A 23,640-nucleotide genomic window follows, 5' to 3' on the forward strand; every position below is an offset into this window, starting at 1 on the left:
TATGCAAGCTGGATTTATTGATCAGGTTTTAATGTCATCAGTAAAAAGTTGTTGTGGAAACCCTGACTCAAATACCTTGATATTATTGTAATTAATATTATCCACATCTATTGGTGTGCATATGTACATATATACACACACACACACACTAATGTTAAACATTTGATCAAAGGCAGATTTTGTTGGAAGTACAAAATATACCCTTTATGCAATGCCTCAGCTAGTCTTATTGCCGTTATGAAATACAATTTCTACATGAAGATGAGGAAAATGCATTGCAGAAATGCAGTTGACATAATTCAGAGTCCATCAGAGAAGAACTCTGTAGTGAGTTCTGTAGTCAGATTATATGACTAGGTGTTGTCTGCAGCATGTTTTCCAACATTGCACTAATAGGATGCATTGGCTAAAAGGCACTTATGATAAATCCCACAAGAGTCCTTCGCAACTATCTGTGAAAAGGCTCAAAACACTTGCATTGCTTTCAAGTGATTTGCTGCCAAACCGATTAGTCATGAGTAAGCTAACAGTACATATATTTGTCTTTCCATCTAATTGTATTATTTGACCCTTACGTTCAGATATCTCTGGCAAATGTTATCATCACAATATGACCATTGTCCTGTTGCAGCCAGCAACCACTGTTCCAAAAATATCCTGAAAGCTCCAATTCAACAAATATTTCCAATGCTAGACACCACCATCTATCCAAATAGGTTGCAATAAACTATTAAAGATAAAGAGAAGAGGAATCTAGATAGCACAGTACAGGGAAAGAGGATAAGCATAATATCCCTTGAGAGAGAAAAGTAAAAGAATGCAAAAGAAGGGAAATAACTAACAAATGGCAAAAAAGGCTTTGTACAACACAAGTAGCAAGTCACATTTTATCATATTTTTACTAATATTAACCAGAGTGAATTTGCCTTTTCCAACTACAGCAATTACAAAGTTTTATAAAGTTTGCCAGCCATCAAAATACACATGGATTAACACAGTGCAGTATCCCATGGAAAGGAAGTTCTATTCTTAGAAACTGGGGAAACAAAGAGAAATAAAATCTGTGTACTGCAGTCCTTCCCACACCCTTATCTAGTTTATTGCTATAGTAACATGTCAGTTTTTTAAAAATGTTTTCTATAGTAACCAGTTATGCTTGAATTTTTCCTCTTTTTACTGGAATCAAAGGGTCACATTTGCAAAGTGATCTCAGCCTGGCCTCTAGCTATGTGCACTAAAAAAAATGTGCACATGCCTGCACCACTCCTTGGACTAATGAGAACATGATTCTCTACCACCAGCTGACAGACAATTTGCAAGGCAGCCACTGAAAGAGAAACTCTAATAGCGTGGCCCTGGAAGGAAGTGCTCTGACTACTGGTCACAAACAGTTGTGGCAGGAGTAGGGCTAGGTGAATAGCTGGAAAAATTATTCATGGATATTTTTACAGATTCCCAGTTGCTTTTTGTCTTAGGCAGTTTATGAATATTTGTGTGAAAGCCTCCAACATCCAGATAAAAAAACAAACTATCTGATCTTTGTGTTAATACCTGTGTTAACATTTCAACAAGGGATTTTGTGCACAAATATGAGTAATCACTCCACACCCTACTGTATTGAAGTTTCAACTAAGGCCTCTTGATTTCCAAGAACAATGGGTCTGCTGGTAAAAGTGTGTTGTGTTTATCTATGTATCTTACCTTAAGGAAATGAAAATCCATTATTGCCCATACCTTTCTTATGGTTTTTTCTTGCTGCAGTTATGCTAACAATTATTTAGTTATAAATGCCTTGAAAATGTATTTCATTTTCCTATTTTCAGGTAATGTCATTTTGAGAAAGATGTGCCTCGGATGGCTTATTCTATAGCATGTCTCTTCCTCTAGATTTTGTATTTTAAAATTAATCATGAATTCCCATCATCAAATAGGTGAGATAAAATGTAAAAACAAGGACTGGACCCGATACTCGAAAATTGCTGTTCCTGACAATACTTCATCTTCTTCATGCCCATATTGGCTTTTATCCTGGCCTATCTATTCCTTAATGTAAGTGTTATAAATTGCTATCAAGTGCCATAAAATATAATAAACATAAATCAATATTTCTTGGTTAAAAAAACCTGGAAATGCTGATGAAGCTCAAGTTTATTATAGATGTCCTGAACCCACAATGTGCTTTATTTTTTCCCCTTAATCATTTCTCAGGTCTTTGTTTTGTGTGAGCAAACATGTTTGTTCTTTCAGAAAGATAGTGAAAATTATGAATGTAGACCTACTGAAATATCTGACATTTTAACCAACAACTTCAGTAAGGACAAACTGTAGACTGTCATTCCATATGATCCTAGTAAATCAGGTACTTTGGGTATGATTAAGTACTTAGGATCCAGTTCAGCAAAGCACTTAAGCATGCACTAAACATTAAGCATGAAGCCAAGCATGTGCTTAAGTACTCTGCTGAATCAAGACTTTAATGAGGAAGTATAATGTTGCTGTCCTATTTGCCATGAAAATTCATTATCATCATGGATTTTAGCTCATGAAAGAAGAATCTATGATTTGTGCACAGAATAAGAAAGAAATATGACACCTGTGTGGTGCATTAAATACTAAGCAACCACATGCATTTAAATCCTTACTATCTTATTATTGTGAATTATGTTTTTGGATGTGACAGAACATCTTTCATATTGAAATGACAGTTTGATTCCACCATTCCAGAGGATGTTATCTACATATTATTTAAATATGATTATTATTTAAATTCTCAGTTTAAAGTCAGGGATGGATTCCTCTGTCCTTGATTGGCTTTGAGGTTTCCCCACAGGAATTGTCGAGGAACATGTCATATGCAAGTCATGGTCTTCCTACAGGGGATTCCGAGATTCAGCTTGCAGAAAAGCACATTTTTCTTTATGAAGGTATCATTTTTATCCTCGAGTTTCAGCAGAACACTAGATATTCATAGACCCTGGTTCTACAATCAAATCCATACTGGTGAACTCTTGTGTCCACATGAAGCCCCACTGACTTCAATGATTTCAGGAGCTGATGTCATTCATGAAATCAGCTGTGTAATATGAACTTTAGTAAAACCTTAAACATATAAAAAAAACTTTCAAAAATTAGCCTGAATTTTTAAGCAACAAATTTGAAAATTTAAGAAGCTTTTGTTTTCTCCCCTTTTACATGTGGTAATCCCGTTTGCCCACTGATTGGAAACCAGTACCATTCTTCTAACCACCAAACGCTGGATGGGACTTTCTTTGGTGCTTGTCAATGTGTTTCCTTAATTATATGAAGAATTTGTGATAGAGAGACCAACAAAAAGAATCAGAGCTATGTTTCTATAGCTACACAAACAAGAAAAGTGTGTGTGTAGGAGGGGAGGGCACAGCTAACAATATCAGTTAATTCCACCATATGCAAAATGCAAAACAAACAGACAAAAAGGCAGAATTCTATACTGTAAGAAATTACAACTTTTCACATATTTCACCTGGTAGGAAAAAAACCAGCCACGCTACATTTTCCACCAAAAGAAAAAAAAAAATACAAAATAGGTGACAGTTCCTCAAGGAACTTTTTAAAAAAATGTTCCTTAAAATATAAACCTGTTTTCGAAGTGTGTCTAGAGTTTGCACAGTTGTGACAAGTTGTAATTTCTTACAATGAAGAATTCTGCTAACTTTTCACATCCGATGCATTTTAAATTAAGAATGAAGAGGTATAGTTAGAGAGGGTAGGAAAAAATCCAGCAAAACATTTGTTGGAATGTGCCATTTCCATGAAACCAAAACAGTTTGTGGTGACGGTTGAGTTTTGATAGAGGTCCAAAGGACCCCAGGCAGGTTTTGAATTCTGCCTGTTTCCTGCCAGCTTACCCAACTGGCTCCTTGGCAGCCCACATGTTGGACTGCCTTGGAGTCAGGAACCCCTGGGTCTATAGCTCTGGGTCAGGGGCCATAGCTCTGGGACAACCCAGCTGGTAGAAGGTCTCAGAACTGGTTTCATTCCCCTTTCATGAAGAATTTCAAAATATCAAAATCTTCCATGAAAGGACCATTTTCCGGCCAGCTTCAGCCACAGTCTCTTACAGTGAAGAATTCTGTCGTTATTACTATTTTAAAAAAAAATAAAATCCTCCCCCCCCCCCCCCCGAAAAAAAAAAACTTGTTAATTTTCTTTTTATTGTCAGAAATACTATTTGGAACATGCAAGCCGCAGAATACTTGCCTCAGTGCTCAAGCTGCTTATGAATCCACCTTTTACATTTGTGTGAATTATGTAATGAAGACTGCTTCCCTTCGAGAGCAACCACAAAGAAAATAGTGATTCAAAGTGCAGTATTTAGCAGACATTTGAGAAAAACTGTTTACCAGTCGTAGCAAGGAGGAGGATGGTATAAGCAAACAGTGCCAAATTCTGATTTCAGACACGCGCACATACATATTGTTGTGTTAATATGTCAGGGCTTTATTTGTCTCTTCCAAAACGATGCACCAGTGTGCAGCCTTATATTTAAAGGTTACATTACTTATAATCATCATTGGAAAGGGAAGCAAATATCAATTCATGTTTATAGTAAAATGTAATCTAAACATTTTTTCCTTCCCTATACGTAGAGGAGCGAGGGCTTCTCAGAGTTTGTTTGCAGCTTTTACAATTTATTGGGCCAAATCCTCAGCTAGTAAAAACTGGCATAGCTTTAGGGAAGTCAACGAATCTATGTCAATTCACACCAGCTGAAGATCTGGTCTACTGTTTTTAAATAGTTTGCTTGGTTTTCATGCTATAAAATTAGTTGTCAGCCAAATATGTTTCAACAGTAGCATGAAGCATCACACTAAAGCCACTCATTTTTATTGACAGCACACAATATTTTTGAAAAAGAGAAAGTTTTCTTAGCAGATGAGGGCCACTGCACTTGAGAAACTGCATTCAGATCTCAGCAACAAAACTCAGCCCATGAACTGCAGCCACCATGATTAATAAGGAGTTTCCAGAAGTTAATATACCAGGAAAAGGGGTTGCTCCGTAGGAGGCCGAGCAGTGGAGAGTGGAAGTTAAAATGAGCTGTGCACCACTGAGCTGGAACATGCAGCTTTTGGGTCATTGATCTGCACTATTCTGTCAGGGCACCACCTTGAATATTGTTAATTTTCAATGACAAAGACTTGTACTAATATAGGCAGCAGAATGAAGGGAAAACTAAAGGGAGGACAAGAAAAGAGCAGCTTCACCCAGCTCAAAACATGGAGAATTCCAAAGACTGTGCCACAAATACAGAGACAAATAATACCCACAAACAATGAGGAATTCTTTTTACTATATGAGTCAAACATACTAGGCCAGCTCCTTAACTGGTGCAAGTTGCACTGTTCCTTTGAAGTGAATGGAGCTATTTTACACTGGCTGATGATCTGGTCCATTTACAATGGAGTGGTGCTGGGCCTAAGAATTAAAGGGTCCCCCCCCCCCCCTTCTGAAGGGTGTGTGTATATAGACCTGTACAATGTATTTTTTTTAATAAACATTGAAGTCTGAAGCTCTCTACACATCAATCCCTTTTTATGACCCCTCGTATAATGATGGGTGTGAAAAGGTGCATAAACCTCACAGAAGTTGTTCATCTATCAGGAAGAGGAATGCTCATTCTAAAAACAGGATAATGAATTATTGTTTGGATCCTCTGTAATAAACTTGAAATAATGCCCTTAAATTTCAGAGTTTTACTGTCAGTGAGACAGTCATTAGTTCTTATGACTGAATTTCCACTCCATAACATTCATCAGTGTCCCAAAACAGTCCTTCTGTACTTTCCCTAGGGCTCTATTCAACCAAAGTGCAGCTCTGTGTATTCTCTGTCTTGAGGTCTCAATGACATACATGCCAAACTTTACCAGAATCCAAGTTTCCAAGTCCTGTAAATAGTCCAGATACTGCAGATGGCTGAATATTCCACTTTTTCTTCCACAAAAGTGTAAGTCATGTACTGCCTCCTATATGACCAAGTAGGGAATATGGCCAACACATAATACAATGTGAACTGAATGAGCATGCTGATTCTCGGACTGGGAAATGGCTCTACCAGAATGACATCAGCTCATGTTCTCTCATGGTTTGCATACAGAGGGAGAAATAGTAAGTTTGAAGGTGAGTCCAAGCTGGTGACTGAGCTTCAATGATACCACCAATCAAAACATAATAAAAAGGAGAGATTTCAATGAAAATTAGTTGACCTGAAATCAGATACATGAGTTACTTACAAGGAAAAGAAATAAAGATTTTTGAGTTCAAGGCCTTCAAACTAGCAAACAGAGAAAATAAGCCATCATTTTATGGGGTGAACTTGGGCTGGGGACTAGTCAGTCAGTCAGTTACTGGGCTCAATATAAAGTAGTAATCATGTAGGATAAACATTTAAAATATCAGTTTTACATTAATTAACTAGAGAGGATGAAGCCAATGCAGTCAAGTGGCAACATGAGAACAGCAGACAGGGTCAGTTAAGCTAGAGGAAAGCAGGAAACATAGTTTGAATAAGCTAAGTGGTTGCTGTGGGCAATTTGATTGTGTCTGATGTATGGAGAAAAGTTAAAACTATAATGTGTTGAATAATTATGGTCTGAATGGAGAAACTATTTTGCTTCAAAGTACCAGCCCAAGTCTTTGCTCCCAAACGATGATTAACTCAAATTTCACACTTTTTGGGAATTCAAATAAGGCTGATTTTTCAACTGTCTTCTTCTCAGTATTTCCTGATTTTGGACTGAGTTTGAAGCAAAAATACTGAAGTGCCAGAGCTTCTCTTAAACTCTTGGATCAAGTGGTTTACTCCATCATTGTGGACTCAGAAACAGCCTGAATCTCTATGTCAGGCAGGCCATAATTTAACAATGCAGATTGTCACTTGACTCTTAGATCAGATCAACATGTTTGAGTCTTCAGGATTTAGATATTGGGAATCTTAGATTTTAAATATTTCTTTTTTGATTTGAGCGGTGTCTTTTTTTTTAGCAACAAATGTGTGGGCAGCAGTGCACAATGCACTAAATGGACAGTCTGTCTGCAAGAGTTTACAGTTTAAGTAATTTTAGATTGAGAAGCTATTGGCTTGCTTTTTCAGTCTGACTTAAAGCATATCAATTCTCTGAGATGCATCCAGTTTCAGGAGTATTGGTTTAATTTGTACTGATAAATTACAAAGTGTGTTGGAATGCAGTGCATGAAAGTCACAGTGCATGACCAATTGTTTTGTATTCCACTGTGATGTCATTATACCAGGGCTGTGTAACAATGAATTGCGCTCTGAATTTAAAATGTCTAACGGTTTTGTAAATACATGCAAAAAGTTAAGTGATTAGACTCATTAAGCATGATCTATTGAGGGCTTTCTGGCCATGGATCCATTAAATAGCCTTAGAAACCTTTTGGATCCACTATACAGCCTGGATTGACATTTTATCAATCAAATCTTGCTGATGCAGAATCAATATAGCTACTTCCAATTACAGTCGTGCTCTGTAAAGTCAACATTTCAAGTGTGTAACTGAAATCAAGCTACCCAACTAAATAAACCCTTCAGGTTTTGAGGAGCGTGGAAGAAAAGGGAAGATCCCCTCCAATTCAGTAAAACACAATGATACTTTTCTTGGTAGTCTCAAATGGATGATCTGTGCGTAGGGCCATACAATCTATACCTAGTGCTCAGCACCCAATAGCTCTCAGTGTCCTCAGTTCTCACCTAACCATTTAAGTGCTTAAATTGGAGCTGTTGGGTGCTGAACTCTTGTGAAAATCTAGCTCTTCAACAATGAGCTGTTTCTGAGCCAGTTTCTCCAGCACCAGGCACAGTTATTCCCACTATTTTATTCATAAAGAACTATTCCTACTATGATTACCCCTGGAGAAATCACACCCTACATTTACGTCTGAGCTGCATCATGGCCCCTTCTAAATTATTTCTTGGCATTGATGCAGGTCAGAATCTTCTTCCAAACCCACATCTGCTGATCTAGATTCTCCTTTCTCTAAACACCCCTGACAAAGAAGGGCTGGCAGTATTTGAAAATCCACAAGACAAGCAGTTTTGTCTGTGGTAGATTGAAAGAATCATTCTCAAACTTAGTATGTGAAGATACAGAGGGCATCCCTGAGCCTCCCATCTAACAACAGCAGATGAAGTAGACAACGTAGTCTTAAGTTATGAAGCAGCACAGAGTTCACATGAATTTATGGAACATAATGTGATCCAAGGACTTCTTGATGTCAACTGGCAGAGGACACTAGAGTACATAAGGATACAGGGATCCCCCCTGCGTTCACCAAGTGAGATCATGCAAGGTCTCTACTGAAAGCATGTGTCACACTGGTCACCATGACCATTGTGAAATGTATGAAAAATGTAAGGTGTTAGGTATTTATGGTGAAAATCACGTTCTCTAGGCCTTTTACTTCAAAGCAGGTCACTCAAAGGTAGTGTGTCTAGAGACAAACTTCTCCCAACAGGAGATTGGAGACACTTATCTCCCTGGTGGACCATTGTGGCTTTCATAATAGAAGTCTATCAGCATAATAAGTCAAAGAGCTAACAAAGAGCTGGTGGAGACTTCACAAGGAAATTAACAGCAAGAGGTAAATGGGAGGGAGGGAGGAAGGGGCTATTTTTTACATGAACACCAAGAGTCTGTTCTGGTTTATTCGGGGAGTGCTGAGACACATCTGTGAAGACAAGTTGTCAGCAGGCTTGATCTCATGAAAGGGGAATATTGGCCAACCTGGCTGAAAACTCTGGGACAAGGACTTGGGTAACGATTATGTAGAAGAGTATGTAGAATGCCTTGCGAGTTAAGTTTAGGCTTTAGAAAGTGTGTTACAGTTTTGTTTTATATGTAACCATTTGTTTCTCATATTCTTACTTTCTATCACTTGAATCTCTGCTCTGTAATAATAAAAACTTACTCTTGTTTTCACTATATAATCTAAGTGCTGTGTGTTAAATAGAAAGGGGATCTTAAATTGAATCTTGTAAAACGGGGTGTATTATTCCTTTGTGAATAATAAATAAGTGTTCAGTGAGTATTCAGTGGCACAGGGGCTGGGATAACCCGCTGTCCCAATTTTATAGGGATAGTCTCGCTACTCAGGGCTTTTTCTTACATAGGCACTTATTGCCTCCCACCCCTGTCCCAATTTTTTGTACTTGCTATCTGGTCAACCTAACAGGCGCTGAGCACTCCAGTGGAACGCTCAGAGGCCTTGGGGGTTGGTGTGTGCTTCTGTGAGCCTGTACAAAGACAGAGGAGCTTGGAAGGCAGTGCTTGTGTTGCCTGAGGCTGATGGAGCCAGAGCGCTTATCTATAGCTGGCACAGACAAAACTTCTTCACAGTAAGGGTAGGTGGTAGTGAGGTGCCTCACAACCCCATGGGAAGTGTTACATATAACTGCCTATATGGTAGGCCAATCATAATTCTTTTGCAGCTGTGAAAGTGTAAATACCCAGTTCAGGTCTTATATCTTTCCCTATATGGAGACCAATGCAATTTTAATATCACAAACTGTGACACCCAAAATCAAAGTGTTAATCAACAAAACTCCAGTTCACTCTACACAGTAAATGAGATTAGAGAGAAAGTATAGTCTTGCAGTAAAATCCCTGGACTGAGCATCACGAGATCTGGGTTCTGTTCTCAGTCACAGTACAGACCCCATGTGATTGCTTAATCAGCCTCCATTGGTAAATGATGACAATAATTCCCTTTGACTGTTTTGTCTATTTAGATATAGATCTCTGGGGTGGGAGATATATGATGTGTTTGCACAGTGCCAGTCAAGATGGGCCCTGATCTCACATGAGGCCTTAGTCACTAGTATAATACAAATAATTTGTCTTCAGTCGAGATACAATGAGCCAAAGTGATTAGTGGTGTAATATCAGGTAAGTTTGCTTCTAAAATCCTAATTGGTGGTGCATCATCATTAATATCCACAACAGCATCAAAGCTCTGTATTATTATAAACAGTTACATCTTGTTCATTTGGGAATTAATTTTGCCGCCTTTACTCATGCTGAGTAGCACTGACTCATACACGTTTCCCACTGAGGTTAATGGAACTTGGATAAAAGTGCTAGTCAGTATGAATAAGGATGGCAAGATAGGGCACTTTATGCTGTTGCTCCTCTTTGGCTAGATACCTGAAAAGGGCAAACTGCAGAGACTTACAACTGTGCTCTCATGTGGTTAAAAAAGAATTGCTTGTGACCACATTAAGAATCTACATTCAGGCCTACCAGTCTTGTCACAAATACCATTGCATTGATGCAATGTGAAAGATTCTTCATTAATACTGCGCAGCAAGTTGATGCATCCCAGTATGTCGAATACCTACTGATCTTTTCTATGAGACTTAGGCCTGGTCTACATTTACCTGGAAATTCGGCGACAGTCGACAGGAGTTACGCAAGCTACTCCCATCGACTGCCGTGCTTCCCTTCTGCGCGCCATCTTCACTGCACTGTTCCCGTTGATGCAGCGCTATGCCACTTGAGGAGGTGGATTTACTATGTCGACTTCCTGATCGATTGAGCGGGTCTACACTGATCGCTCAATCAATTCAGGAAGATCGATCTGATGGCGACAACCTTGCTGGCGTCAGTATAGACATACCTGTAGCAACGTACTCTTTTCGTACCCAAACCAACTGAAAATTCCACTTTAACAGTGTTAAGTAGAGATGAATGAGTAATAGAATACCCAATCTAAATGATTGTACCAACATCTTACAAAAAAAATTTACATTCCCGGGTGTGTTGACTATCAAGTATGCTTATTTTGAATGAGGTTGCTGCAGGAACTGCTATCCCTTAAAATTTTGGTTGATTGACTAGAACTGAGTCACTCTTCCCCAAGGCCCACAAATGCTAATCCATGTCAATGGGATCAGGGGAGAAAATAAAAGGTACCTCTAAGCATCATTCTCTAAATCTCCCAGGGCATCTTAAATTGACCACCAAGTTTGAATGTAAACTCCTTGAGCATGGCCTGTGTCTTCCTATGTCTTTATGTACCGTGCTGAAGAAACTGTTGGTGCTTAACTAATAACAACAACAAATCCTCAAAATACTGCATTCAAAGGAAGTATAATTCATAGTGACTGACATCACCATATGTAATGGCCTGCAGTAGTTCAAATAGCCAAGCTCCTGATCTGAAAAACGGAATTTTAATCTTGTGTGGTTGATGTCAGGGAACAATTTCCAAACTAGGAATGTCCATTTACATTTGGAGATTCCTTGCCATGTAATTAAAAAGTTGGGTCAGAACACCTGCTGGTGTCACACTGATTTACACCAGCTGGAATTCTGACCCTTTATGTTCAGCTAGTATAGTAAGACTGTCTGCAGTAATTCTGGATAGTTAAGTTTAAACAAACAGCAGAGTCTGTGATTAAAATCCAAAAAGCTGTCCTCAAAGTACATTCACTGTAAAGAGGTTGAGAGGCAATGAAGGAACCCAGTGTTAACATCTACATACTTTGAAAGTGAAACAACTGTCAGCTTCCATCTATTTCCCTCTTTTTGCCCCAAGTTATAAAAGTTGGGCAATTTTTTTCTATGTGTCGTTTCAGCTGGGAAGAAATATAACCAAATGCTTCCTAGAAATTTGCATATATATTTTGCTATTAAGGGTTAAGGTTTACTCACCCATATTAGTTTCTTTTTTAACACACAAAAGAGTGGGAGGGACTGATTGGAACCTATTGTAGTTATTATATAATATAACTAAAGCTGAGGTCATGGTGACCTGCTCTGTTAGAGTACATCATCTACTTAGCAAAAGAGAAAACAAATCGTGTCACAATTTATTCCATCCGTGGTTGTAAATGAAAGGTATATTTTGAGAAACTGAATTAATAATACATTAAAATAACTAGGAAGAAAGGCTGATAATTAAACATGTTCTGTAATTCAATCCCAGTCTGAACAATGAATCTATTCTTTTGGTAATACTTCTTTTTAATTGCAGAAACGACAGCTCGGAGTGGGTCAAACCTTCTCTGTCATCGTCCACAGAGTCAAAGTCAATTAAGAAGAAACCAGACCTAAAATACAGTTAATTCTTTTTACCGCCACTTTTCCATTCAAGTCACTCCACAGAATGCAGAAGGGCAGTGAGACCTAAAACTGGTCTAGTTAGTTATTTTTAAGATTTAACAGTTCAGCAATTAGATTATTCTATGGCAAGGCTTCCCAACCATAGTCCGGGTCTCTCTGAAGTCAATTTGACTGTTTGCAGAGTAAGGTACTGCTCAGTATGAATAATGGAGGCAGAATTAAGCTTTAGGACAGTTACTGCAGAATATCAGAAGCAATTAAATTAACTTTGGACAGCCAAATGATTAAACTTAGAGGGCTGTGAGATCTGGTAACTATACAACGAGGAGGTCTTTACTAAAACGGAGAGCTGTTCAGAAAAATTCTGACAAAACACTTTTTTGGGCAGCAGTGAAATTGACAAAAATGATGTCAATTTCAGTCAGCAGCTGCCAGGCCTCCCAGAGTCCCTGGCTCTACTGCAGCCTGCCAGAGCCAAGAAGCATATTTCATTTCAGAAACACCTTGTTTCAATATTTTTTAAATGAAATATTGTGGGATTTCAGTCCCATGAGAAAGTTCAAGTTTTGAGGGTTTTTTTCCCAAAAAATCTTAACATTTTTCCCAGGACAAAAAATCCATTTCCCATCCAGTTCTAAAAAACATTTTTTACAGATTCCTAGGCAGGCCAAGCCCATATGATTTCTAGCCCCTATGTCAGTGTGTAGATACATAAAGAGAAAGGGGATTATCCTAAATGTAAATCATAGGCCAACTGAAACCAATGGAGGTAGGCATTCCCACATGCACTTGCATACATTATTAGTCATAAATAGACAGACCAGGATGCCATATATAACCGCACTATATGTCAGCTCATTGGGATCCTTTCATAAAGCCAGTTTTTCCCTGGGTGCTGTGCACGTGCGCAATAATGTGTGAGAGATGCAGGCTGCTTTCTCCCTTTGAGCATCCTATGCATTGAATGATCAGGCTCTGAAAGATCTGTGGGTCTAGACCCTGCATCTGCTGAGTTTTAGGAGACTGCTGTTTCAACACCACAGCTCAACAACTCCTCCGGAGTAGGGAACAGCAGCCTAGGAACTCTACAGGCTCAGGCTTCACTGGATGCCCTGCCCACCAAGGCCCTGATTAGCTCAGTCATGCTATTTAAGTCCCACAGGAACTAGCTGAGGCTGTCAGTGCAACTAGATGGACCCCCTACTCGCGGCTGCAAACAGACCCTGCTGCATCTCCTGACACAGCTCCTGGCTTCGTGTTTCCTGCCCCAGTCCTGGCCCCTCACCCTACTCCACTACCTTAATCTTGGCGGAGCCTCTGGGTTTGGACTCTGCACGGACAATGACTATGACTTGACCCTTTGAGGTAGCACCAGTGCAGTCTGGGGCTGCTGGTGTCAACCTGTGCTCCACAGGTGGGATCCTGACAAAGTCAATCTCCCCACAGCTCTAGGACAGCTGCTTTCTTGCACCTTTGAGGGCACGATCAATCCTAAAAAAAGCAGGGAGAGATATACCTGGTGATCTGTAGTGGTGCAACTCAACCCCAACCCTCTTTCTCAAAGATGCATTGATCAGGTACAATTATGTCCTCAGCACTGGACCGACTAATGCTAGTCCATTTAATAGATAACATCTTCAAAGTTCCCCTGGTGTGGTTTCCAAGCAGGAGGATACAAATCAAAGTTGTTGGTTTTTTTTAAAGTTATTTTACTGTTTATTTAAAATTGGATGTTTCAAAATGTAAATTATTTTTAAAAAATCTATTTACAATTACATTTGAAATTGACAGCCTGTGTTAAGGCCTAAATTTAAAATCTATTAAAATCATTTAAATTAAATACAAAAATAATATTAGGCAGCACATTTGCTGCCAAGTTTTAAAGGAAGGCAAAGCACTGAAGTAGTGGAAGTCACTGGCTAATCACCTGGAACCAGTCCGTTCAAGTGCTAAGACAGATTTTGATAGCAGTAGCCCCTTTATTAAAGGAAATAGATGCTGATGCATTTTTAATTCAATTTCCATCCAAACAGAGCTTGATACAAATCAGAAGTAAAATATTAATCATCCTTTAGTTAATAAATGTATAATTCACCATTTTCTAACATCATGAAAAATGTAAAAAATAAGAATCCGAATAAATTTAAGTTAAGATATATAGCTGCTTAAATTAAAATAACATACATATATAGTGTATCCTCCTGGTTAGCAAAAAGAAGCACCAAATTTAGTGTAAAGGCTATAATTACCTGCCAATCAACATGTTAATGGTTACCAACCAATGATAATCAACCCTTGTTTAGGAAATAATTAAACTACAAAGGCAAAACATGATTAAAAGTTGATGATTTAAATCAAGATTTCCTGTCTGCTGATTAAAATCAGTGATTTAAATTATGATTTAAATCAATCTTCCCTTACTGAGCAATGAAAATGGATTCCAGAATTTCTAAGTGAAAAAGTGTACTATATAACACTTTGCATACTATTTAGTGACTGGCTGTTATACTGGAAAAGTAATGGAAGGTTTAAGGGGGAAAAAAATTCAGTTTTCACAAATGAAGACTACTGTAGTTATGCATAAAAGAAAAAGGACTATTCAAAAGCCAGTGGCACTGGTTCTATGGGGCTCAAATTAAATAACAGCATTTTAGGCAGAAGAACAGCTACTTGACGCAGGAAAGGTGAGGAGAATGTTACATTGTCAGGGAACAGTGGTGCAGTGGCCATTGGGAAGAGCATATCCTGTGCAATAATACATTGTAGCTTGGCTGAGCCATAGCCTACTAGAAACTCTCCATGACCTACTAAATGATCCCAGCCTGTAGTTTTGGAACCACAGTGTAGTAATAACTTTTCCTCGTTGTTCACAAATCTTGATGATGTGGATACACTCAGAAATCAATCAGACTTTTAAGGAAGGTCAGGAATAATCCAGTCCAGCTGTGGTTTGGGGAAACTGATTTGAGTCCAAGAAAGAAACAACCTCTCTCCAGCGCCATGGATTTTTGGCTGACTGTCTAAGACTGCTCATCACTCCCAGGGCTTAAGTTGCTAGCCTCACTACAGAACATCACATTTACTGGTTTGAAGCAGATTATGCCACCAATAGGGTCTTCTGTGAAGAGTGATGACATTCTTGAAATGGCATAAGTTCAGTAAGTGCCACTGACCAACCCATGATGTTCAGAGAGGACGACTGAAAACAGAATAAATACTGTTTATTTAGCTCCCAACTGGGAGCTTTACCTAAGCAACTTCTTTACATTTATATCTTCTGAATATATCTTCTGGCATCTGATGTAGTTCATTAAAATGTGGTTCAACTTTCTTAGTATTGGTTGGGCGACTATATGATTCTTATAGAAACCAGTGATGGATCTTAACCTAGGAGGCCCAGCAATACATTTATAATTTGGGAAGGCAATACTCGCACTGGAGTAACTATGTGGCCTATTTTGAATGTAGTTCATGTATTGTAGTTATTTGATATCCTGCGCCATCCAAGCAATCTAGTCACCTAAACCTAAGAAACATTTGATTCTTCAGAGAAACTAAGTTTGCCCTTTTATATAGCAATTCTTCCCTTTTGCAATTAATCTCTAACCTCAAATATTCAAAGCCTTTGTGCTTGAGGAGAATATGATTGAATATATATTTAACCACAAAAGTTTTACTAGTTTGTTTATTTCAAAACTCATTGCTGAGGAATGTGGTGGGAAAACTGAAAAAGGCTCAGGCGCACATGAAGAGAGAGCCAAGCACAACTAAACTGGCGTTTCACAGATGAAAACAAACAAGCATTATTTAGCTCAATAGGGAAATAAACTTATTTTGGGTCAAACCTTGCAGCACTGTATAAAGTAGTAGGACACGAAAAATAAATAGAGCTCTGCAAGATTTCTTTTCATTAGCCACATGACAGGAATAGAAAGGTGAGTCTAGCTCCTGGTCACCTTCACCATCTTTTAGATCTATTTAATGGATAGGATGCATTGAATTATTTAGTGCTAAAAAGTGAGGATTTCCAAATATATATTTTACAACAAATTACACATTGGTTGTCAGCTAATCTAGAGTTCAAAAAACCAGGCCATGCATAACACTCTCCCCCCAATCTGGAGGGTCAAGTGGCAAAAATATGGGGACTATTAGAACAAAATAAGCTTGAATCCTGAACTGGAGATTCTAAAATTATTCATGAAAGAAACCAGTGAGTAAAGGTACTCAAATGGAACAACTAGAGAACTAAGTTAAATAAGAAAGGTAATATCACAGATAGAGCTACAAATGGACACAGAGAAAGATCTAGTTTGTGTAGAAAAAGCCAACCAATACTCATGAGGACTTCTTTGATCATTTATTTGCAGAAATGATTACTTTTTGAGAGACCAAGTCTGTATCCTAAACCAAGCAAGGGAAATCCAGACCATCAAATTGGAGGACAAGAAGTTTGGAGTGGGATTTTCAGAAACATTCAGAATTGGCCTTACTGTGTTTCCACTGAAGTGAATGGTAAAACTCTGATACACTGAAGTCACATAGATCCATGAATGACAGATGATTACTCCTAGATACAGGTAAAACTACTGTTGAAAACTGCTTGTAAGATCTGAAGGCTAAATTTAGAACTTTTGAACCAGATAATAATGTAAGAATCAAAACAATAATTTTCTAATAACATTGCCTAATGTTAAGTGGTCAGCTAAAAAAACACCTTTGGCTTATTCACTGCATTACACCTTGTGTAATCATTTACACCCACGCAAAGTGAAGGTGGGTGGTGAAATGCTACCATTGTGATCTGATATTTTGCATAGATGGACATGACCACACATTGTGTAGTTCAGTGGAGACTGAGAGAACTCTGACCTGTCTCAAGTAACATACATATGAGCAAGATATCCTAATGTTTTATAACATCTGACTAAACTTGAATCAGTTACTTGTATTTCTTCTGTCTGCATGTAGATATAGTAGGATACATTTCTATCTGTACCAGAAATTTTTATTATTACTTTTAGTAGGGCAATAATCCCTCCAGGCCCCAACCAGCTCCAGGACTTCTTTGTGCTCAGAGCTGTATAAACATACAGTAAAAGAAAGTCCTTGTCCCAAGCTGCTTACGCTGTGAATTTAAGGAGAGTCCATGCTTCAAACAACTTAAAAAAGCCCTGTCAGGGCTTGTGGATAAAAATAGAGATGACAATACTATAACACAAGGTGTGCTCTTCCATTTCCCTTCCAATTCAGCATTGTTTGCTAATGTACAATGGAAGAGGAGAGAAGTAAAATGAATTAACTGCATCTTGCGTACTTTAGTCCAAGCAATCTTTTCTTTTCTTTTGATCAACTGAAAATAGAAATGTAAATGAATAAGCCTCTCTGACCAAGCAGCCAAGCTTAAAATATCTTTGCATTTAGACAGAGTGGTATCTGACATTTCTATGTCCCTGTGACATCAGACCTCTTTATACCCTCTGGAAGAATAGCAGAAAGTGAGAATTCGCCTGCTGGTCTGGGGACATCTGCAACTTTTATTTACTATGAAAGCTCAGGCTGTCTCAATTAAATCAGGACACTTGAGAGATATGAAAATTGAAGAAGCCCCAAAGCTTTGATCTAATGTGATTAAGCTGACTGTGTAGAGCTAATGATAGACACATTCCAAATTGCAAAAATGTAAGTAGATATTAAGGGTTTTTATTGTTGTGCTCTTAGAAGACTATCTCCAACAAAAGACTGCTATTCTCTTCTATTGTATGTCATTCCCTTATAACCCTTGGCTTTTAAAATGCAATCCTTCTTTAATAACGCAAGCCTCTTTGGGACACATGAAGCCATCAGCTCTTAAGAGCATCATGATCTTTATTAGATCCCTTTATCTTTCTGGTCCCCTTTGTCTCCTTGCCTGTCTGTTATTAGACTGTGAGCTATTTGGGGCAGGGACTGTGTCTTGTTTTCTGTGTGGAAAATGCTCATTGCATTGTTGACACTCCCAGAGTAATAATATTTGAAGAGAACATTTTGTGCTTCATAGTATAACGCTGCATATGCAGGCTAGAGTTTGAGTAAGGAAGGAGGTATTTTATTAGATATGTGACCAGAGATGTAGTGGGATATCTTATAAGGCTGCTCTCAGGCATCCTGTTGAGAGCTGTTTGCAGGCTGTGAACAAAGATGATGTTATCAATTAATTTTCACAAAGACAAATATTTCTCAAAAAGTCTGAGCACAAATAAAGGGAAATGTCAGTGAACGTGTTCAGTGGAACTGAAACAATCTAAAAAGAAAATAATGGAATGTAAAGAAAATCCAATCATAAGCTCATATTTTTTAAATGTCTGCAAAATTGTGCCAATCATTACCCAATGATATTTAAACACCAGACACACACACACACTCTCTCTCTCTCAGCAACAAAAAAAAGTTGCCATTCACAACCAAATGTCTTTTCTCCCCGTCCCCCACCTGCCATTTAACTGAATATTTGCTGGTTTAGAATGGTCATTAAAATACATATATTCAAATAGTCTTATTGCAGTGTATTGCCATGTCAGTTCACTTTCTCTTTTCATCTAGTTATATGTATCCCCTCTGTCTGGGACCCAAGTTATTTAGAAAAAATGTGATTCTTACGAAGACCAAGGACTGGAATTACAAAAACAGGGTAGGCTTGTTAAGTTGCTTGATGGCAGCAATTCTTTTTAACTGACCTCAAAAAAATGGCCTGGCATCTTTCAGTCCCTCTACCACTGAGCTTCCAGAGCTTTGGGGAGTTGATGCATTTGAACTTCGAGAAGACATCCAGATCCTGGGTATTTGCTTCAAGTTCACCCAGTGGAACTGATGGGGTACTAAAAGGGACAAGGTGTGCACTTCCAGTCAGAGAATAAACAATCTTAATCCATCTGAACAGAAAAGGTCGATTAAGGGTTTGCCCACACAAAGTTCACGCGTGGCAAGCTGGGGTATAAATGTAAGCACCCCGGACTGCTGCTCACTAAGTCACTGTGTGGACCCTGCAATCATGCATTAAAAGTTCCATGGTGCTCTCACATCTCTGACACTGTGCAGAGTACAGCTTGGTTTGACCCATGGTCCTGTGCCAGTATCACTACAAAAGGCAGAGTTAAGGTTACATGGGTAACAGCAATTTTGTCATTTCCTGATTATTTTCATTTCCTCGCTTTGTAACCCTAATGTTCTTTTAATGTATTTTTGTGAGGAGTAACATATGGAATGCTATTTCTGCCATCCTGATGTAAAGAGTTTTGTCAGCAGCTTCAGAAGAAGGATTATGTTATGTGTATGTGTGTACACACATATATACACACACACACACACAATTTCCAAGAATGCAAGTTTGTTAGCATTCATATGTTCCAGTAGATATATGTGTATGTGTTTATCTTTTATAGACATGCACACATATTATGATGTTTCTCCTCCTCATGAAGCTACTGCCAAAACTCCTGATTGCAGCAGGAGCAGAATTCAGGCCTTCACTCATTTGAAACATGCTGACTATATAATTGGAAGACCATCAATTCTTCTGTGACAGTGCTGATGAAAATTAGAAAACAGAGCAAAGCCAACACAGAAAAAGCTGAACAGCAACTACATGAGTGTTCTGTGGTAACAGAATCAATTCTTTGCAGGTGTAAATGACACATTAAGCAGTTATAATAATGACACATATTAGCACTGGCTCTGCAAGTATAATTACTGGTCAAGGACAGATTATTGTCAAACAGCTAATAAACAGGAAACATTAGCTTCTCTAGCACAGGGCCTTCACAAAACCAATGTTAGCCCTATGTGCTATATGCATGTATTTTCTATAAAGCTAATTAACCTCTTTGTTTGGAAACATGAGCTTTGATACTGTTCAGTGTGGCAGCTAATCCTTCACAGCAGATAACTTTCAATGAGCATAAGTGGAATGAGTTGTCTTTGCCTCAACCAAATTCTTGTATAATTAAGAGAGAGATTAATTGTTCGATTTACTACACTACACACTAGGGTGACCAGATAGCAAGTGTGAAAAATCGGGACCAGCAGGGAAGACAGGGCTGGGGGGAATAGGAACCTATATAAGAAAAATCCCCAAATGTCGGGACTGTCCCTATAAAATCAGGACATCTGGTCATTCTAATTGGTATGTAGGAAGGATAAACAGCTTGTAATCCTGGATATTGTAGAAGTCTAAGCATCTGTGGCTGGAGGGTAGTGCAAACACTTGCACTATACCCATCCTTCTATTGCCTCACCTTTCTAATTGGCTCAGTGCTACAGGCAGAAACATGCCCTTCCAAGTCAGCTAAGTTCAACAGCATAGTTTTTGATAAGGTCACCTCAGTTCTAACCGGTTTTAAATGTAATCCCATAGACTATCTGGCCAGTCCTGGATGTGCCCTCTAAACAATCCTGGCTCTTCTGTTTAAAAACCAAGCAAACTAGCAAACAGCCAGTTACAGAGTTATATCAATGGGTAATAATTTCAAATTGGTTTAAACGAGTATTGAGAATATAAAAATGAGAGATTTGGAGATGTCTAATACAGCATTATGAATGCACTGCCAAAAATAAATAATTCATTTGCCATCCTACCTTTACGGTTAGGTCACAAATTGATGTTTAGACTAGCTTCCAATTCATTCCATTCCCTTGCTGGGAAAGAGAAGGAAAACAAAAAACAGTTGCATTCAGCAAAGTCTTTCACTCAAAGATTAGTTTTTATAGGAAGATAGCAAAATAAATTAACACAAAAGGAGCAAACAGAAAGACTTCAGTTTGAAGTGTAGGGTTAAGTGATAGTCTATGACACCTGCGAGTGGAGTGCTTTCATCCCAAAAGCATTCCATCCACCCTGATAGCCGTTGCCCATGAGCACTTGTGGCAGAGGCCAGAGAAGCTGAGCTGGAATTAAGCTATTGATCAGGAAGGAGCAGGAGGCACACTTTGTCATGCGTTGCTGACAATGGACAGGACTGGGCCAGATTTATGAAGATCTTTTTTCCATTCAAATAATTAAGCATTTCTCATTAAAACCAATATCCTGACTTTTACAGCAGTACCATTTTCATTACTTGCCACAGAAGGGCTTCCCCTCACATGCAGTAAGGATAGGTCAACAGGGAAACAAAACTAAGTTCTCTTTGCTTTTCCAGGGTTTGCCCTCTGACAACAACAACCTCTCACTTTTTCAAAATAAAAGCAGAAAACACAAAGTTTTCATTTACCTCAGATACAAACCAGACCCTTCTACTTTCCCCAAGCCATCATTTCCAAACACAGTAGCCCACCTTCCTTTGCCTCTTTCTTATATCAGAAAGCTATTCAAATGAGCTGCAGCTGAAGTCAGCTTGCCAGTTCTTTAACTCCTATGTCACAGATCTGGCAGGAAAACTGGCTTTTCCCTAGGAGAAAAGTGGTGGGGTTTGGCTCTAGCTGGATGACTGTGTATCAATTATCTGGGGGTTTACAAAAACCAGACAGGTAGTGTACTCTGCCACAAGAACAGATGTTGGCTGATTTAGCTTGATTTGCAAGTCATTCTAGGCTGTTCCTAATAAGATATTACCTTTGAGCTCAAAGGAGTAGGGTGATATTAGGGCACAAATGTCACTTTCACACACAGAAGAAAGAAAAATTCCAATTAAAAATGAGTTGAAAGTGTTTTGTTTCAAATAATTAAAAAGAAAAATCTTGAATGCTTATCGGCATATTATGAAAGACACACTGCTGGCATAAGATGAGTGCAACTTCTACCAGTGATGCATTTGATCCATCGAATCTATTTGATGAGATAGCACCTTCACAGGAAATTGGGGGGTTTGATTTTATCCATCTATATCAGAACCACAGAATAATAATATGTTCACCTTTAAAATTGTCCGTCTAATCTGTCTGCCTAGGTACTGATATGTCCCTCATGTCTTGTGGTATGACTTGGAAGGGGTACTGCATTTCACTTACCTGTATTCTGAGAACCTACTGCATTTTTATTCAAAATATATCACTACAACTTACTAACTGGGTAGTGGATTATAGCTTTCTTTAGAAACTTGAAGTAATAATATAATAAATTCTGATTAGATTTCTATTTTACCAATAAAAGAGTGACCCATACAGTACATGTGTGGTTTTGGTAGCCATGAAAGCCCTCACAGAGTTATTTTACTGTCACGTTAAAAGTCACTATCTAATGTTTTATTTGTGGTTTTTGTGCCTGCATTTTGCAAGGGAAAAGCAGTCAATTATCTGGATTCATAATCACCACACAAAATATATACATCAAGATTTATTTTACTTGTTTTATTGCACATTTACAAGAAGCCCATCACTTCTTATAATAGTATCAGGACAACATTTACATAACAAAATGAATCTAACAACTTCTCTAAAACAGAGAAAAAATAATCAGTATTACCTCACACCATTTCATGTAACTTTCTTGAGGAGAAATACTGTCATGAGGATATTGTTGGGTCTTCAGCTGAATGGATGTTCAGTGTGAAAGTGAACTTACAAAATAAACCTGAAGCAAAATAATGTTTACAGCTGTTCTGCTTAAAGTACCCAACAAAGAATGTGAACATGTGAGCTCCTTTGCAGCTCCTTTCACAATCACAATGCAAAACTGTTCTGAGGTCATCATGAGGCAACTAGCATTGATTAATGTTCTTATATAGCAATGCCACTGTATGTTTATGGATACACTGATGAACTTTTGCCAAAGCTCACTGAAAACAGCTGCAAGGCAAGACTAACTTTTAACCTCCCTGTTTAATAAAGGAACTCTTGGCACAAATACTGTACTAGTAGCAAACAACCTGTGGGGTTACCATTACAAAAAAAAAAAAAAAAAAAACAGATTTGACCAGCAGGACATGTTTACTTCCTGGACAAACCCCTGACATTTTATATGAAACTACAGTTGTATAGATACACTTTAGGGGAGAAGAACAACTAAAAAAACAAACGTGAATGATTGGAATAACAACAATACCTACTGGAATAACAAATACATATCTTTGCTTGATTTCTGACCTGACAAAGTCCTCTTTGTATAATAACTGATTCTAGATTCTCTGATTCCAAAATACAACTAGAACATGTTATTGAATCCTTACTTCTACAGACAAGTTGCTCTGTAGGTTACGTCCACATCCCATTACTTATCTCAAAGACATATTGAAAGTTTCTTGACAAAAGCCTGTCACCAAATTAAAAGGAGTTTTTGGGTGATTACCCTGTCTCTGATGGAATCACTCCTCTGTGGATACTGCAAAATCATCTCTGCCAGAAATGATTTTTCTCTGAGACTCATAAAAATACCTTGGAAGAGCAAATATTTTTGCCTTTAGAAAGGGCCAAATGGGTAATTATTTTTAAAAAAATGTTCATTATGGAAGATACTCTTAGCCCGTACTAGATCTTCACCCCAGTCAGATTACACAAACTGAACTCCGTGATATATTATCAGTGTCATTTTCAGGAACAAAATGATGCT

At 38.2% G+C, this 23,640-nt stretch overlaps 1 long non-coding RNA gene across 1 annotated transcript in view; it reads right to left on the reverse strand.

Annotated features, from left to right (window-relative positions):
* Positions 1 to 22,621, reverse strand: part of LOC137149422 (uncharacterized) — a 72,984-nt gene extending 50,363 nt beyond the window's left edge. The window contains exons 1-2 of the long non-coding RNA XR_010918776.1: positions 22,558 to 22,621; positions 20,736 to 20,795 (exon numbers count right to left, since the gene is read on the reverse strand). This is a non-coding gene — a long non-coding RNA (uncharacterized lncRNA). The remainder of the gene's footprint in view (positions 1 to 20,735; positions 20,796 to 22,557) is intronic.
* Between the last annotated feature and the right edge of the window lie 1,019 nt (positions 22,622 to 23,640).

This window comes from Emydura macquarii, unplaced genomic scaffold, assembly GCF_026122565.2.
Source record: "Emydura macquarii macquarii isolate MOO-44397 ecotype Brisbane River unplaced genomic scaffold, CSIRO-AGI_Emac_v2 contig_75, whole genome shotgun sequence".
In the NCBI taxonomy this organism is placed as follows: Eukaryota; Metazoa; Chordata; order Testudines; family Chelidae; genus Emydura; species Emydura macquarii.